This window comes from Gorilla gorilla, chromosome 11 (genome assembly GCF_029281585.2).
Source record: "Gorilla gorilla gorilla isolate KB3781 chromosome 11, NHGRI_mGorGor1-v2.1_pri, whole genome shotgun sequence".
Classification (NCBI taxonomy): domain Eukaryota; kingdom Metazoa; phylum Chordata; class Mammalia; order Primates; family Hominidae; genus Gorilla; species Gorilla gorilla.
In genome coordinates, this window is record NC_073235.2 from 109848461 (window position 1) to 109867297 (window position 18837).

Consider the following 18837-nt stretch of genomic DNA (forward strand, 5'->3'; position numbering starts at 1 on the left):
GTAACTTAGATCATCTCATTCCTTTACATGGGTGTTCTTTCATAAAAAGAACTTGGGCTTTCTCAGAAACTAGATCCAAAGACATGACTTGTAATATGTGTCAGTACTATCGTTATCACAGGATTAAAAATAACAATGCTAAGGCAGGTTGCAGACATTGTTTACATCCACCCCATGACCTCTAGCACCAGTCTACATAAGAATACAGCAACATCTGGAATGGATTATGGAGGGGCACTGGAAGAGTATTAGAAGTAGACTAGTAAAAAGGAAAAGAAAAAAAAAAAGAAGAGAAAGAATGGAGAAAAACAACCAGGAGGGAGAAAAAATAACACTAATAAAAAGAAGGTGGAGCTAGAGAATGAAATAGAGAGAGGCAGAGAAAGCATACTGGGACTAGGTAGAGGCCAGGGAGGGACAACCTACGCACATCATTTAGGGAGGTGCTCATTCTTGAAGGGCCTAGATGTCTTGCTTTCCCCACCCTTGTCCCAGCCCTGGTACCAAGGGCCCCTTAGTGACCACATCAGTGCCATTGTTACCCAACACTGGCCAGTAACACATGTAATACCATCTGGGCATAGAGGAAGAAAAACTGCTGAATTAAGTTCTCTCTTTTATGCCACTCCTTCCTAAAGCTGCTCTTTCCTTCCAGGCCACACCAAGGTCTCTTCCTCTCTATTCAGGCTTGGTGAGCTGTTGAGCATTTAGGGATTGTTGCTTACTGCATGTAACTTTTGTGTCTCCAACTGGTGTGTGAGCAATCTGAAGCCAGGCACCATGTCTAACTGTCCAGAAGGCCAAGGAAAGGATGGGTACATAGTAGCTTCTCATTAAATGACTGAATGAATAATTGATCAATTGGTTAGTTGAGATGATATTGCTCATCTGCAGAGCTGGAAACAGAGATAATGAACTTCAGTTCATTATTTGACCTTGGGCCATCCACTCATGCCTGCATCCCCTGAAATACAAGAGATCCCCTATCCTGTTCCCCTAAGCATCCACATCATCATACACAACAGGTATTATAAGAAGAGCTGAGGGTGATACTACATTTGTATTAGAAGCCCTAGTGAACGACAGCAGAAAAAGCAGAATATAAAGCAATCCTCTCACTAAAAAATATTTAGTTTACTACCATCTTTACTTGAATAAGAGAATACCCAGATTGCCATACACTTTCATTTATAGGGGGAAAAAATCTACTGTGTATGCAGCTGGAACTCAAAAGAATGAAATTTCCATAGGAAATTCCCCATTTCCAATCCAGTTAGACTACTGTTAGTTGAGATTTTAATCCCAACATTACAAAGGAATGAAAGTCTTTGGGTCTTTTTACATTTTGTAAATAATCCTTTAAACACAAGGAGGAGCTTTAACCACTGTATAACACCTGTCTGGGGCATGTAATCTGCCCTGGTCCTTCAAGCCAGCCTGGTCCATCTGCCTGGCAGACACAATCTGGCCTATACAGGTGAGTAGTGAACAATTGCAGGTGGTTAGGACAGCCACCCTCAAGGTGGCTCAAGATAAGGAATCTGACCTTATCTTGGCACCACTTCTAAACTACTAGATCTGCAACCCTCTTTTGGCCAACTTCTTTAGAGTCCTGTTTGGGCAAGGCCTACCTGGTGTTGGTCCTTAGTGTGCTCCTTCTCTGGACTCCCATGGGCAGCACAGCTCTTGCCCCATGGGACATGCCACATGGCTGGCATTCTGACTCAGCCAACCCCGGTGGCCCTGTGAACACAGTGACAGACACTGGGAAGCCATTCACAAACCAGAATGAAGCACTTGCTAAAGTCTCAGTTGGACTGAAACAAGGTCTGCACGTGGCTGGCAGGTGAAGCGAGGCAGAACCCGCATCCCTGCTGTTATTTACTTCAATGTTTGTACCTGGGGTCTGAGGGGCCTTCAAGGAAATACATGTTTTCTGTCTACTGATGGGGTTCAAATATGCACCCAGACAAGATGCCTCTGACAGACCAGGAAGGAAGGGAGAAGGGGAGGCAACTCAAGGCATTTTGCAGGGAGGAAAGGTAGGCACCTGAAAAAGACCAGACCGTGAGGAAAAGACCCTGGAGTGTGGACCAGACTCAGTAACAGACCCTGAAAAGCTGAGGGAAGTCGGGGTTCTGACTCAAGCTGGTGGCAGATATTCAAGCACTCCCCACTCAAGACACCTGACGTGGGTGCACCAGTGAGAGAAAGGATAGAGCGTGTGAGATGAAAGGGCTGGTCTTATTAAGCCCTACAATACTCTGGGGTCCAAGCAGTCCTGCTGTGGGACCCTGCTAAGTGAACATAATGCCGAGGAAGAACAGCTCTCCTCTTTTTGCCAAAGCCTGCCAAGGTGTCAAGGCTTGAGAAAGAGTGGTGGGTGCCGCAACAGAGATCAGGTTCAGCCATCAAGGCCAGCAACAGTGCAGCAGCCCAGTCTTCTGGGCTGACATGCAGGCCTATGTTAGACGTCTCTTGGGAACTCTTAGGCATATCTTTTGGTGAAAGGGTGCGGGGGATGGAGGGGAAAGTTGGCAAACTTTTACAGAATTGGTGGGGATGTGAGTACCAAATACAATGGGACCTTGCTCACCTGCTGGTAAAGCTTGAGGATCATTTAGTTACACCAGAGTTCTGAATATTCTAGTCCCTTTTAAAGGATGTCATGAGATGTCTGATCTACCAGGACCAGCCCTGCTATTCTGCTCTGTCCTAGTAATCAGAGGTCCCTAACCTCTGAACCACCAAGAACCTGAGCTTCCATGATTACAGAGAAGGGCTCTTTCTCCCATGTAGAGAACTAGGAAGTAGCTGGTGACCACTATGTCCACATGGACTCCCTCACCCGATCATCAAGGTCCCCTGTGCTATCCATAGCCTTCCCTCACCCTGGCAAAGGTGATGCAAAGCCTTTACACACCCATCCAACCTGAGCCTTATCATCTAACATACTCACATGGGGTCTTACTGTACTCTATGCACCCCCAGTTCAAGAGGATGACAAGCGAACCTTACTGTAAATATCTTTTCATGTTTCTAATCCTCCCACACATGCCTCCAGTTTCCTCCCTGGCCCTCCAAGCTTACAGTCTGTTTCCTTCTGTGGTGAAGTTGGGCAAGTTCCGATGCTTGGGGTGGAGAGCCATGAATCATGAGTGAGAGGCTCTGGGAACACCAAGTCCACACTACTCTACTTACAAGTCCTAAACTGCCTAGTGGGATCCAACGCTGACCCCAGTGGAGTTCTTTACCCATGACTGGTGTCCTCAGGAATGTGTCTGTGGGAAGAAAAGTCTCAAATGTTGGGGAATGGAGCCATCGATAATTTCTTTCCTATGTTGGAGTGCAAGAGAGCCCCTAAGGCTGGAGCACTCCCCAAGTAAGCAGGCAGAGACAGAGACCTGAGTCCTACTGCTGAGTCATTTAAATCTGCTTTAGATCGGGTTTTCCCAGGGCATGGAAAGGACAGGGCTCCCAGTGGAGATATCATGTAGCTATAGGGCCTAGAAGTATTTTTTCAGTAGATGAAATTTAGAAATAATTTGAATATTTTATGCTGGGGAGGTAGCTTGTGGAGTGAAATGGTGGGGGAAAGGAAACACTGAGTTCAAGTGCTTCTAAAGGACACTTAACTGATCTAAATATTTGTCAAGCTGAATCGCTACATCCACTCTCACCTGCCTGAAATCAATATGCTCAAGTCAAACGCATTTGCCTGCATCTGAATGTGGAGAATGAACTTCTTAAAGCTGAACTGGCAGCTGGAAGTGGAGAGAGAAGAGCTGGACAGGGAGCCAGGACACCGGAGTTCTTTTCCACTGTGGTGGGATCTGGAAGAAGCTGTTGAATCTCTGTAGAGTTATCTTTTAAATGCTGTGAGTCTTTGGAAAGCTGTGTGAATAACTGCTAAACACCCAGGACAGCTTATGCATTTTTTGAAAAAGGTAAGTACTTATCTGTTGGAACAAAAGCGCCTCTTTTTGTTTTAGCCTTGAATTCTCAGGCAGTGAATGCACTACCGTGTGCAGAAGGCAAGGACATGGCTGAGCATGTTGTTTTCTTCACCTTATATGGAGCTTCCTTAACAGGTCTGTGCCAAGGTCTTTTCATTCTGAATCACTTGAGCTCTATTCAAAGAGGAGACAGATAAAAAAATTAACTGATTACAGTGGCACACACCCATAGTCCCAGCTACTCGGGAGGCTGAGGTGGAAGGATCACTTGAGCCCGGGGGAGATTGAGTTTGCAGTGAGCTGTGATAGTGCCACTGCACTCCAGCCTGGACAATAGAGTGAGACCCCAATTCTAAGAGAGAGAGACAGAGAGAGGTTGGGAGGAGGGAGAGAGGAAGGGAGAGAACTTTGGGACTTTGATTTATCCTTGTTTTTTACCAGATACTTGCAAAATGGGAGCCATCTGGTGCTAAAAGAAGGCCTGGTGTTTGCTGCCTTCTCTGGGGGGTGTTCAACAGGGGTATTAGCACCTGTGTTAGGCCCCACCAGGCACACACACATACATATGTTCAGTTATGTGCTGGCTCCTTGTGAGTGAGTGAGTATCAGGAAGGACTGGGGATTCTGTGGCTTTCATTGGCCACAGATGAGTCCACACAGTTCTCCAGCAGTGGTGCATGCAGGGACCAGGTCCCCCGATTCCCCAGTCACCACAGCTGTGCAACCAAGAACACACTGTATCTTGTGGCCAGCCCTTTTTCTGTGGAGGAAAAGGTACTTCTGAGCCTGTACATGCCCTTTATGCCTTGGTCTGGGAAGGAGAATGCGGCAATGAAAAGTCACCACTTTTATTGCCATCCTTAATATCGTTGATTAATTGCAAAAATACCCTCAGCCCTTTGCCCCTTCCTGAGGCCACACCTTTGCAATGTGACTTTGCATTTGCACCCATCAATAAGTGGAGTCTATTTCCCCATCCCTTACATCTAAGCCTGCCTCAGAACTCACTTTGACCAACAGAATATGGTATAAGTGATGATGTGCCAGTTTTGAGCCTCAGCCTCAACAGGTTTTGGGCACTTCTTCTCTCTCTCTCTCAGACCCCATGATTACCCTGCAAACAAGCTCACACTATTGGATGACAGAGACATACGGCCCAGTCATCCTGTCACCATCACTGTTTGTCAAACAGCTGCCTGACATATGAGTAAAGTCTTCCTAGACCAAGCAGCCCTCAGCCATCCTGCCAGCTGACCACAGATGCACGAGCAAGTCAAGCCAAAATCACCCAACCTGGCACAAGTCAATAGGCTGGTGAGCAATAATAAATGCCTGTTGTTTTCAGTTACTGAGTTTTGGGGTGACTTGCTACACAGCAATACCTGACTGATACACTTACTCATGACAGGTTGGTGTAATACTAGCCGTTGGGCATTCAGATACTTTATTTCACAGATTGACCGGATTCCTGCCATATATATAACCAGGATTGTTCCAGGCTCTGTGGATACAATATCTCTGCCCTCCTAGAGTTTACATTCTAAAGGATGAAGGCAAACCACAAATAAATAAATGAGCATGTAAATAACAACAATATCAGCATTAGTAAGCAACATACAGACCATTTAAAAGATTATATGATAAAGAATAACCGTGCATTACTGGTCTGGTGGCCAGGGAAGCCACACTGAAGAAACATTTAGACAGATCTGAATGTCAGTGTAGAGGGGGCCATGTAAAAATTGGAGAAGAGCACTCCAAGCAGAGGGAATTGCAAATGCCCAGGCCTCAAGGTTGGACTATGGTGTCTGAAAAAACAGAAAGAAGACTGTGCCTAAAGCACAGTGAGAAAGGGGATGCGGGGAGGGAATGGAGAGAACAGGTAGGGCGTTTAAGCCAACGTAAAGAATTTGGACTTTATGCTAAATGCACTGAGCAAGCTATTATCACTTTTAAAATAGGAGAGTAACATATCTGATAAATGTTTAAATGGATTCCTCTGGCTGATGGGCACAGAGTGGTTATTAAGGGGAAGACGTGGAGGAACTGAATCAGTTAGGATAATGCAGACTGAGCCAGGTTTATAGCAATGGAGATTAAGAGATCAAATATATTTTGGAGGAACAAGTGACAGGACTTGGGATGAATTGGATGTGGGAGTCAAAGGAGAGAGAGGAATCAGGATAACCCCTAGATCTTGGTCCAGTAACCGAATGAACTGAAATGCAAGAAACTCATAGAGGAGCAGGTTTAGGGGCTGGACATTCAAGTCTGTGGTGCCTGTTAGGACAAGGGGCAGGCCTGGTGTTTTGGGAAGGGGTCAGCACTGGAGGAACTGGTTGGACGTCACTGGCATAAATCTTAGACTGGATGAGGTCACTGGAGGACAGCAATTAGGAGTGACAAGAGCCCAGGACAAAGACCTGGACATTCCAACATTTATGGGTCAGGCAGTTGAGAATGAGCCAGCAAAGGAGATGAAGAAGAAACTGCCAGTAAAGTGAGAGACAGATGTGGAGGTCTCCAAGACCAAGAGAGGAGAATGGGCAAGAAGACGGCCACGGTCCATTGTGCTAAATGCTCCTGGCAGATATAGGGGACAAGGACTTTGCTGCATTGAATCTGGCAAACATTCAAATGCATTGTGCCTTCCTTAGGGCAATAATGAATCACAGAACCTAAAGTGGATTGTAAAGTTATTATCTGGACTCTCTGTCCTACACGCCTCTACTCTAGATACCTGGGATTAGTTAATACCAACCCCTGCCCCTACTTAATCCTTGTTCCCATTGGTTCAGTTATTCCCCAAACTCCATGACTCTCTCTGCAGGCCCAGAAATATAATGACCCATCAGGTTCATCAATATCTAAATTCTCTGGAAACCATAAGCTCCCTGAGGGCAAAGATGGTGTCTGTCTTGTTCATGCTGTATCCCATCACCTAGGATATTACCTAGCCACAAATACATTCTTAATAAACATTGGGTACATGGAGCAATGTTGAATCCCATTTGCCTTCCTACCATCAGTGCTGGCCCCCGTGTCCATGCTGCCACTAACTTATCCCCTGTGGACAGACATCAGGCATTTTTTTCAACATTCCCCAAACTCCAGTTTCTCTGGGTTGGGGTCCTATCTTGCTCTTCGGGGTCTTTATAGGGCAGTATGCTATGGCTAGGGCCAGATCCCCGGACTGCAGCTGACTTCTCAGCTGTATATATCTCACTTGTGGGCTGGTGAGCTGCTCTTTGGTACCTGTGCCATCCCTACAGTTGGGACAAGCTTAACCTTCACTACATCCAATCGTCTCATCTCCCTCGACCTCACCTTTAAGATTTTTATAAGTGTTTATTGTTGTGAAATCTCCTAATTGCTTTGTATTCAATTCACACATCTGCAGGGTCTGTATGGCTGGATGATAGGAGGGGTTTGTGTCAGCTTGACCTGAAATATTGTCTCTGTAAAAGTCAAGTTTATAATACCTGGCAGTGGCATTAGGCAAGGTGCATGTGAATTTTTGACCCCTAAAAAGGCATTTCAGTTAATCTGCAATGCTCACCAGGATGTTTGTGTGTGAATCAGTATCAAAAGTTTCACTTTCAGGATTTCATTTGAACCCTCTCTCAAAAGAGGGCATTTGGTAACCATTCCACAGGAATCTAAAACCACTCACTTGCTCATCTGAGTACAATTCTGTTTTCTGGGACATGGTCAGGTGTTACAAGGCAGAGCCCTGAAAATTTAACCTCATTTAACCTGAGCAAATATCACCCTTTAATCATAATAATGGGTTTTTTTTTTTTCAATTAAAGGCTTTGGTAATTATACTGAGCTTAACTTGGTGACAATTCTGCTACTACCTTCTACTGTAAGGATCTCATATTTGCTTGGCCTGTGAAAGGAAATTATCACAGAAGCAAAATCAGATTTTGGTTGAAGTCAAGACACATATTAAATCTGACGCTTCACAGCTGAACACAAGCCTCTCCACCTCCAATGGACTCCTCCTGACTGTGTGCAGACAGACACTTAATAAACGCTTTTGATGAAGGTCTCTCTGTCTTAAAAGGAAATTAGATTGTTCTGACAGTATCTCCTCATCACTAAACTGCTGGTTGCTATCCAGCAGCCTGTGATCCTCTAGGTGTTTGCAAATTGACTGCTTAATGTTTTGCATTTCTCTATGTCCACCTTTTTGGGGTGAGCAGTCACCTGTATAATTTCTGATATAGGTGATGTGTTTGTCTTTTGGTGGTGGTCTTGGGCATTTCATTGACACACACACACACACACACACACACATTTTTGTTTCAGAACAGTTTCCTAAGCTCCTCATTCATTCACTTTGTACATATTGATACCAAACCTATGGAAGGACATTAGGCTAATCCCTGGGGACACACTGATTAGACAGCAGATTCTTGTCCTTTTGGGGCTTAAAATCTAGCGATTGTAATTTCAGATAGTAGTTAGGACTATGGATAGAATAAATTGGCACCACAGTGGAGACTAGATGGGGAGAACTCTCCAAATAGAAACATTTTAAGCTGTGACCTGAAGAATAAAGGAGGGAGAAGTAGAGGAGGAAGGAAGTGACAAAAGCAAAGGCCCTGGGGTGAGAAAGAGCTTAATTTGTTCCAGGATCTAATGAAAGGCAAAGGGGAGTGGACATTGGGAAGAGGCTGAAACACGGGTGAAAGGTGGCCATATTATCAGATGCCTTGTAGGTAGGGTGAACATACATCCCAATTTGCCAAGAATAGTCCTGGTTTAGATCTTTGTCCTTGTACAATTATGGATAGGGCCTCCTCTCACTCTCAAAAGTGTCCTGGTTTGCACGATAAGTTATCTGGTCACCCTGCTTTAAAAGCATGTCAAAGAGCTGGGTTTTTATCCCATGTGAGATGGGAAATCATTGAAGGGTATGAGGCAGGGGTATGGCAGGACTAGATTTATGTTTTCAGATTGTTTCATCGTCAGTCTGAAGGGAGCCAGGTGTGGAAGTGGAGAGAACTATAGGAAGGCTATTGTAGTGGCTCAGGGAAGAGCTGAAGGTCAACTGAGCGTCACATTTAAAAATAGATTACACTAAGCAACATTCTACCATCTTCTTTCTTTCAGGCTCCTGGTGCTGGTTCCAGCAGAATAGACACAGAGATGCATGGCCTAACTCCCACCCCCTCTTCAGGACTGAGCCATGCAGCCCCCCATCTACCAGAAGTGTTAGCTGTTGACGGCTCACAGCTGAGTCCCTCCCCAGGCATTGCTGAAAAGGGCCACCTTGCTCTAGGATGTGCCCCCACCCTGGGGGCAGCATACATTCCAAGTGATTAGTCCATAGTGTGGTACAAAGGTTGTACCCATCTTGCCTGAATTCAGGATCTCTTGGAAAACCACCCCAGCTCTGCAGCTCCTGGTGGGGTGCTGAGGCCTCTGCTACAGCTGCATTGCAGTTTACTTTCCCCTCTGCCTAGTCCTGCTGCCTTCACTCCCCAACAGGTATTGTTCCCCAGAGAACTCCCTGCCCCCAGTCACCTGTAAGCAAATCTCCACTGCAGTCTGTGGCCTGGGAAACCTGCTCTAGGATCCCAAAGTGAACACAGCTTCCCATTGAAATGTGTCTTTGGGTGTTAATCTGTCCTGCCATCTTTACATCTAATCAAGAGGTAGAGCTTCCCCTGGTGTTTCTGCTGGGTACATAAAGGATCTTTTCCATTGTCTTTTGTGTCGTTTGTAAATTGAATCACCTCATTTGTTTTGACCTGGATAATTTTCTCCGTTAATGCTTGTGTTGGTTCGCGACACTGGTCTCTGTAAGCAGACACCCTTACCACTTTTTATTGCATCCCAAGTACTTATTTCAGATATTGTAAAACAACAGCTCTCCTTTAAACACCTTGATTTTCTATTACCTAAATTTAGTTTCTTCTTTTGGTACTTGAATTATTTCCTTAGGGAATGTAAAGATCCCATAAATTCCTTTTTTATTTCTTTTATTCATGAGATTATTCCTAGTACTTCTAGATAGTAATTTGAAATTTATTGAAATAAATTACAATAGGACCCCATTCTTTATAGTTCATTATCACCAAGAATGCAATATATCATGGATTAAATCATGCTCTCCCCAAATGTAACTACAACCAACAAAAGACTGATGCAGGGCCATTAGAGGATAATAGGAAGGAGTTGGCAATCTTTTCAAAGTAACGTGTTGAGTCTTCGCTCCTTCACAGGCATAAGGGGAATGAATGTGCATGTAGGTGAGCGAGTAAGAACCAGGAAAGGGTGGGGGCGTTTCCTCACACTTTAAGCACCGGGGATTTGTCTGTGCATCTGGTGGGAAGTCTTTTGCCTGGTTTCCAGCCGTCTAGCCACATGAAGTCGCCAGTCCCCACCTCTGCTAATAGTAAAGACGACATGGGAAGAGAGAAGGGATGTCTACCATAGACTTATACTTTAATTCTCTCCATTCACTCATTCAACAAATATTTTTCACTTCCTCCATAGTACCATGCCCAGGTGGCACCATGCTAGATACAGAGCATCTCTGTACGCACTCTGACTCCCGACTTGAAATGTGCCTCTTGGTGCTGAATCCCATAACAGGGTAATAAAAATATTCCAATTTTTTTCCTTTTGATAACTTTTTTCATTAAAATTCAAATTTTCTTCTATTTCAGATCACCCGCTCTGAACATGCCATCTACTGTGGAAATCTTCAATCTTTAATTAATTTTTCCTGTTACAGGAAGATTAAGTCTAAAACGGTATCTTCCCTAGTTGATCCAGAACTAAATAACATTGTTTTCAGTACTTCCAGTAACTTGCTTACACTCTTACTTCTAAAGCATTGAATGTATTATCTTATGTGCTTGTCACCCCCAGCTTGTGTCATAGGAGAAAGTATACGGAGATCAGGTACAACTTCAGTTCAACAACTTATGAGCTATTGGATCAGTCTCCTTATTAATCTCTCAGAGCCTCAATTTCCTTGTTTAAAATGGGGGCAATACCTACCTTAAGGAATTTCTTGAGGATCAAAGGAAACCCTAGTAACAAAGCCTTGAACCATGTCTGACTTATAGTATATATTCTAACTGCAAGTTCTTTTCATGTTTTGTCCATGAATTCTTCATTCATTCATTCATTCATCCAACAACCAAGCATTCACTGATGCTCCAATTGTGCAAGACACTGTTTTAGGCCTTGAGGATACAAACTGCACAAGCAGGACAATGTAACCAGTGTTATGCAGGGTCTGGTCTAGTGGGAGGAGAAGACAGTGACCATGGCCCGTGATGAGTGACAGAATGAAAAGTAATCAGGAAGATATGATAGGAAATACAGGAAGAATGGGAGAGTCTGCTTTATGTTGCATAATCAGAGGGCAGCTCTGGACAGGCAAAATTTGAGCTGAGACCTAAATGACAAGGAGTGAAGCCAATGGAACATCTGAAAGAATAGTTTTCTAGAAAGAGAGCCCAGCTAGTGTGAGCCCTAAAGTAGGTAGAAAATGGGCTTGGAGGGTTTTATATGAGGAGCAGCGGGAAGTAGGCAGAGGCCTGGTCATTGTAGGTCATGTTGGCTAGAGTAAAGAGCTTGTGTTTGATTCTCAGGGCAATGAAGAGCCTTTGGAGAATTTAAAGCAAAGTGGGGAGGGGGAACAAGAGCTGATTTACATTATTCTGAACAGCACCAGGAGGGATAGTACTGGATAATAAGAGTGGTAAAAGGAGACCATTTAGGAGGTTATAGCAATTGTCCAGGGTGGCCTGGCCTGCCACGGTAGCCACAGAGACGGTGAGAGGTGAGGAGGTGCCAGGTACCGTCATGGGAGACATAATGACATTTGATCAATGCTGAACTACATATATGACGGTGGTACCATGAGATTATAATGGAGCTGAAAAATTCCCATCACCTAGTGACCTCGTAGCTGCTGGAACACTGCAGGGCAATGCATACACACATGTATGTGGTGATAGTGGTGCACTCAAACCTACTATGCTGCCAGTCCTATAAAAGTGTAGCACACAGGATTATGTACAGTACATAACACTTGATAATGATAACAAACGACTAGGTTACTGGCTTACGCATTTACCATACTATACTTTTATCGTTATTTTAGAGAGTACTCCCTCTACTTATTTAATAAATATAGTTAACTGTAAAACAGCCTCAGGCAGGTCATTCAGGAGGTATTCTAAAGAAGGCATTACTATCACAGGAGATGACAACTCCATGCGTGTTATTGCCCCTGAAGACCTTTCAGTGGGATACAGTGTGGAGGTGGAAGACAGTGATACTGATGATCCTGACCCTGTGTAGACCTATGCTAATGTGTGCTTGTGTCTTAGTTTTTCACAAAAAAGGTTTAAAAATAAAAATACAAAAGAATAAAAAAGGTTATAGAATAAGGATATAAAGAAAGAAAATACTTTTGTACAGCTGTATAAGTGTTTGTGTTTTAAATTAAGTGTTATTACAAAGGAGCAATAGAGTTTTCACAAATTAAAAAGTTAATAAATGTTAAAAATCACTGTAAGCAAGCTAAGGTTAATTTATTTTTGAAGAAAGAAATTTTAAAAATAAATTTAGTATAGCCTAAGGGTACAGTATTTATAAAATCTACAGTAGTCTACAGTAATGTTCTAGGCCCTCACCTTCACTCACCACTCACTCGCTGACTCACCCAGAGCAACTTCCTGTCCTGCAAGCTTCATTCATGGTATCTTTTAAAGGTATGCCATTTTTTATCTTTTATACCATATTTTTACTGTACCTTTTCTGTGTTTAAATACTCAAATACTTACTGTTGTGTTACACTTGCCTACAGCATTCATTCAGTACAGTGACATGCCATACAGGTTGTAGCCAAGGAGCCATAGGCTGCATACCATATAGCCCAGGTGTGTAGTAGGCTACACCATCTAGGTTTGTGTTAGTACACTCTGTGATGTACACACAACTAAACTGCCTAACAGTGCACTTCTCAGAACATGTCTCCAGCATTAAGCAATGCATGACTGTATATATATCTTAGAGTAAGAGCCAGCAGGATTTAAAGCTGGACTGAACATAGGAGGGAGCTGAGGAAAGCAAGGGATCAAGAAGGATTTGTAGGATTTGACTTGAGCCATGGAATGATGGAGGTGCCATTATACACTGAGATAGCGAACACTGGGAAGGTGCACATTAGAGGTCCAGCAGAGAATCCTAACAGAGACCAGTACAGAATAAAAACCAAGAAAGTGTGAAAATACAAAAGCCAAGAGAATGGTAAGCAATGAGGGTATGATTCACAATTTTTATAGCCACGGGACTTACTTCGCAAATATTCCATTATCAGCAAACAGCTTTAAGCCCCGTCACCAAACTGGCAACCCCAAAAGTCATTTTGGTACTCACTTCTCAAATATGTCAGTGTTATTGGGTTAAACTGTGTCCTCCTCTCCCCTCAGATAAGACATGTTGAAGTTCTAACTCCCAGTACCTTAGAATGCACCCTTTTCGGAGATAGGGTCGTTACAGAGGTGATCAAATGAAGATGAGGCTATCAGGGTGTGTCCTAATCTCCTATGATGAATGTCCTTAAGGAAAGAGGAAATTTGGACAGAGACACATACACAGGGAGAACATGGCGTGAAAATCACACAGAGATCAGAGTGATGGAGCAGTAGCCAAGGAAGTCAAAGATTGCCTGCAAACTACTAGAAGCCAGGAGAGAAGCACAGGCTGTCTCATCCTCACAGCCCTCAGAAGGAACCAATCCTTCTGTCACCTTGATCTCAGACTTCTAGCCTCTAGAACTGTGAGATGATACATTCCAGTTGTTTAAGCTGCCCAGTCTGTGGAACTTTTGCTAGACAGCCCTGGCCAACTCCTACAGTCAGTGTGTCAGGAGGGCAACCACAAGTCTTCCAAAAGACAAAATTGCTTTCTGGGACAATGTTAGCCACTGTGGGCCATCTCCATGGGCTTTGTTCTTGGTATTTCAACATGGAACTTTGTTGCCTATGCTTGTAAACACTTGCAACAAAATTACACGGGGTGAGTACTGCTGGGGAGTGGTGGGTGATGCAGAAATCCCACATTTGCCAAGAAATGGAGAGAAGACCTCAAGCCTCAGGGAATAAATGAAACAGAACACATCTGAGGAAAGCAAAACCTGAGTACATGCGTTCAATACAGAAGCAGTGAGAAGAACCTTCCATAAAGGAAAACATTGCCTATGCAGCATTCAGCCCCAGGAAGTAGCCCTGGGGAAAGGCAAGGTGAAGCTGCCCCACCCTGTTTGCCCAAATTAGTGATAACTTGTTTTGACAATGTACACATTTGGAAAGTCTCTTCTTTTACTCTACTCATTTCTGTTCCCACAAGGCACATGCTTGGTTTCTCTTTTTATCCTAAATTTATAAAATTCAAAAGAAAATATAACTTTTTTTTACTTTCAAAAATTTAGGAAGTATTCTTGAAGTATTCTAGTTAAGCTGGTTTTGATCATAAGGAACAGATACCCACAAATGTACTCAATTTAAACTGGGGTTGGGGGTGGGGGCTATTATCAGGATTTATATGAGGTAGTAAGAGAGAGATTCTATTGAAACCAAGAACTTCAGTAGTAAAAATAGACCACGCTTATGTAGTGTGCCAGTTGTTTTTTTGTTTGGTGTGTGTGTGTGTGTGTGAGACAGGGTTTCACTCTACTGGCCAGGCTGGAGTACAGTGACATGATCATGATCACTGCAGCCTCCACCTCCTGGGCTCAAGCAATCCTCCTGACTCAGCTTCCCCAGTAGCTACAACCACAGGTGCATACCACTATGCTCAGCTAATTTAAAAAAATTTTTTGTAGAGATGGAGTCTCACCATGTTGCCCAGGCTGGTCTTGAACTCCTGGGCTCAAGTGACCCACCTCGGCCTCCCACACTGCTGGGATTATAGGTGTGAGCCATGGTGCACCAAGCTGAGCCAAATGTTTTTGTAAGGGCTTTATGTGTGTTAACTTGTTTGTTCCTCACCATATCCCTAAGAGGCAGATACTGTACTGATCCCCATTTTACAGAGGAGGAAACTAAGGTACAGAGAGGTTAAGTGCCTTTGCCCAAGGTTACACAGCTATTAAGTGATGAGCCAGGATTTGAATCAATGGCTGGTGTCAAGGAACGTTCCTTAAAGTACGAGTCAGCTACCCCAGGGGAACGTGAATGGAACTGCAGTAGATTAGGGATTCTCCCTATTGCCCTCCATCTTCCCACACTTCTCCCTCTTCCTCTCTCCCTCCTTCCACATTTCTACCTTTCCTCCACCTCCCTCTGGCCCTCTCAGCATTTCTGTTTCCCCTTTTGTGTGTGTCGGCTCTGTTCTGTTTTGGCCACTGACTTACTTTTTCTCTCTTTATGCTCTGTGTAGCTTCTACTTACTCCTAGCTTCTCAGCCTGGATATGGCCCACTGTGACTGTTCCAACCTCCCATTGCTCATTAGCTCATTGAGATTTCTTAGTACAGAATCCCAGTGGACAAAATCCTACTGGACCAGCCCATGAGGTGCCCCCCAACTACAGTCCAATCGGGTATGGCTACATGCTGAGTCACAGGAACTAAAAATGAACAGCCCCCGACCATGCAGGGCCACCCAGGCCCAGGACAGCTGCTGCGAGTGATGCCTGGTAAGCATAGGATCATCTTTGTTTTTGCAGAAAAACTATCTACTGATTAATTCTGTCACATATAAGCCTGCCAATCAAATCCCTACCCCTCTGTGGCCTGTGCCCCCACACATGACGTCCCTGGTGTAACAATACTCACACATGCTGTGTGCCTCTGTGAGATGGTAAGAGCGGATAGTGAGTGAATAAATGAGAATCTTGTCTGGCTCCTCCAAGAGAAGACAAATGGGCCTGTGTTGCAAGGTATATCTGATCAAAGGGGAACCCAGGCATCAGGAGGAGGCTAGGGACAGGGGACCACACCATTGCATGGTGACACTCAGCGGACATCTGCCTCTCAAATAAACCAGAGTCCTCAATCTGTGTTGAGGGTAAAAGCTGGAAACTAGGAGAGAGAGACGCTGCCTGGGTAAAGAGACAGAAGGAACTCAGCCTAGGTCCAAGGGGGAGCTCATTCCACCTAGAAAGAGAATCCTGATCTCTCTGGAAAAAAAGGAGAGATGTTGAGCTACAAGGAGGCAAGGCTCACAGAGCCAGATGAAAACATCCTGCTTAGAGCATGTGGAATGTCTCTGTTAGACTTCTGCAGTCACTGAACTATAAACTAGGCTCCTGCAATATATATCTGCACTTGGTCACCTGAATATTTAAAGGTGTTTAAAAAGCAAATCTGCAAGCCATTTCTCTCTTTTTTTTAACTGACTCTCTTCCAAAAAAGTAACTAAATGACACATTACTATGTTTCCACATAATCTCTTATCAGATTTGAGCAGATTTGTCATAGTCCTAGACAGGTGTTAGTATCTTTGTTTATCCCAGCCTTCCACACCTTGCAAGATCATTCAGCCTTCCTTCTAGAAATTTTATTCCCTTCTTTGATACACTGGATTGACTGAAAACAGGTTTTGCATATACTTCGAGAGAATAAAAATATTTTTTGCATTAAAAATAGAATCACCACAGGCACAGAGACAGTTAGACATTTAAACAAAGGGTATATCAAATCTTCTATTCTTCTAGCTAATCTATTTTCAGTACTGCCAGAAACACCTAACAAACTACAGTCTCACAAAATCAGAATCTGTGGTACTAGTATCATGTGGTGATGATTAACCTTGTCAACTTATTTTTTAAATAATCCTCATCGTTTATACCATTGTAGTAAAGGGTTCCCCTTCCCATGCAGCAAGTCCAGAATGAAAGTGGGTTGTTCCCATGGCAACAGAATACAAGGCAGAGAACTCCAGAGAAGGGGGGCGGGTGCATCTCTACACTCAAGGCCATAGCTGCAAGAAAGCCCCAGGCTCCAGGATGGTGGCAGCAAAGAGATGCAACCTGCCATGACATCACACTGCCAGATGGCCTGCTGTTGACATAGGGTTCCCCCCAACTAATTATTTGCATAAATCTGGATCATTCATTCAAAGAAAAATAAAGAATTCACTCAAGTATACATTGACGTACTTATTAGACAGTTTTTCTTTGAACAACTTAGTATTACAAACATTCCCCAAACACCAAGCACGTAGTTGCCTTACACATGGAAGCTGTTTAAGAAGCATGTATTTCACGATATATTGGACCCCTTCCTGAACCAGGTATTGCTCAAGATCCAGAGGAGAGTTCTCTCTCTCCAGAGAGTTCACTGTTTAGTGGGTGGACAAGCATGTATAAAGATCCATAGAACCTTACATATCAGCTTAATGATAGACTTGCCAGGGTATCACAGGGGTGAGAATTCAGGAGAGGAGACCACAACCCTGGAGAAATACACAGGAGGGGAGAAAGGAGACAACGTACATGTCGCATGACCCCGAGGATGAATGAGGAGCTATTGATGCTCCATTGTTTGCTCTGTCTGCTTGCTTTGAGATTGTTGGTGGAGGAAACAGCACAAGCAAAGACCCAAAGGCAAAAAGTAGCACAGTCTACGTAGGGGAAGCATATGCAGTTTGCTGGTGTTGAATACAAATCTGTAAGGCAGGGACTGGAGGGAGCTGAAGCTAGAGACACAGGGAGCTAAGATGTTAAGAGAACATGTAAGTCCCTCTATCTGGAGAGCTTGGACTATATTTTCTGGGCAATGACGGCACCAACGTGATAAAGCCTGCTTTCTGGATAGACTCAACAGCAGTGGGGAGAGTTGCTTAACAGATAAGATTGGAGTCCAGAGGACCAGTCCCAAGACTGCTTCAAACATCCAGGCAAGAGACAATAAGAGCCTGACTTAGATGGAGGACTAGGGATGGAAGGGTGAGGAGACATTCTAGAAATATTTAGTGAGTAAAGTCACAAAGCTTCTCAGCATGACTCACCTTCCCAAATTCCTAAGACTCAAATCTCCATCCACGTCTCCATACCAATTTCAACACTAAAGAAAACCTGGAGGGAGGAAGGATAAGATTTGCAGCGGCTAAAGCTCCTTCAATAGTACATAGCTTATACAGTACATTCGTTGAGCCACTTAAAATGATCAGAGTCACTTTAAACCTTATTGGCTGAGTTGATGAACAGGCAAAATATTTCTTTCTTGAATAGTCCAGTACATTGTTTTCCACAATTAGCGGTCACTGGGGTCAGAAAAAGAATGGAGATTTTTAGAAAGATTCTGAACAATATATCAATGCCAACTGAGAGTGGCAGGCACAACAAAACCGATAATGCTTCATATTGAGATAGGATCATTCCTCTGTGGCTTTCCTAGTTTCACAGTGAATATTAATTTTTAGAGCATTCCTATGAAGTAGAAAAGTGGCAAAGCAAGTTGGCTCCATTTCAGTGTGTGGGGTGGGGATGGTAAGATACTAGTGCAGAGAGATGAACTGACTTGTCAGAGGCAAGGCTAGTTGGAGGAAATCCGGAGGGCAGTTTGGGCTTCTTGGTTTCTTCTCCTGGTTTTATCATCTAAACCCATCCTAATGAGGTTACTGTCTTTAACTCAGCCTGTCCAGATCTCATCTGAAAAAAGGAAGCAAAGACCTGGGTAATTTTCCAGATAATTTCTTTAAAAGAAAAAAAAGCAACCTCTCTTTCCTCCAAATTGTTTATAATTGATGCAATACAGGAAGTCTCACTGCTTGTTAATGAGTTCCCAAACTCAAATTTTGCTATTTAATTTCTTTTTGAAATCTGCGTTTGCCCGAAATATCTCAGTAATTCAAGTGGAAAGGGAAGTTTTGCCTAAATTATGAAAATGACCTCAATTT

General features: G+C 43.7%; 1 protein-coding gene and 1 long non-coding RNA gene across 8 annotated transcripts in view; one reads left to right on the forward strand and one right to left on the reverse strand.

Moving 5' to 3' along the window:
• KLF7 (KLF transcription factor 7) overlaps positions 1–18837 on the reverse strand; it is a 459558-nt gene that overhangs the window by 161021 nt on the left and 279700 nt on the right. For 2 of the 6 annotated variants that reach the window (XM_063695139.1, XM_063695135.1), the window contains exons 5-6: positions 4069–4130; positions 1632–1743 (exon numbers count right to left, since the gene is read on the reverse strand). The exons of 1 other annotated variant lie outside the window; for it this stretch is intronic. The gene's annotated coding sequence lies outside the window, so the exon portion shown is untranslated. Of the gene's footprint in view, positions 1–725; positions 824–1631; positions 4131–18837 lie in introns of those variants that run through there. 3 more of the 6 variants (XM_063695141.1, XM_063695138.1, XM_063695142.1) reach the window with 3 other exon arrangements.
• LOC115933749 (uncharacterized) lies at positions 3440–9676 on the forward strand. Of its 2 annotated transcripts, XR_010129686.1 has the most exons (3): positions 3440–3947; positions 5057–5270; positions 9078–9676. It is a non-coding gene; the product is annotated as an uncharacterized lncRNA (long non-coding RNA). The 2 variants fall into 2 exon arrangements; XR_008677448.1 differs by lacking the exon at positions 5057–5270 and having other exon boundaries at positions 3843–3947.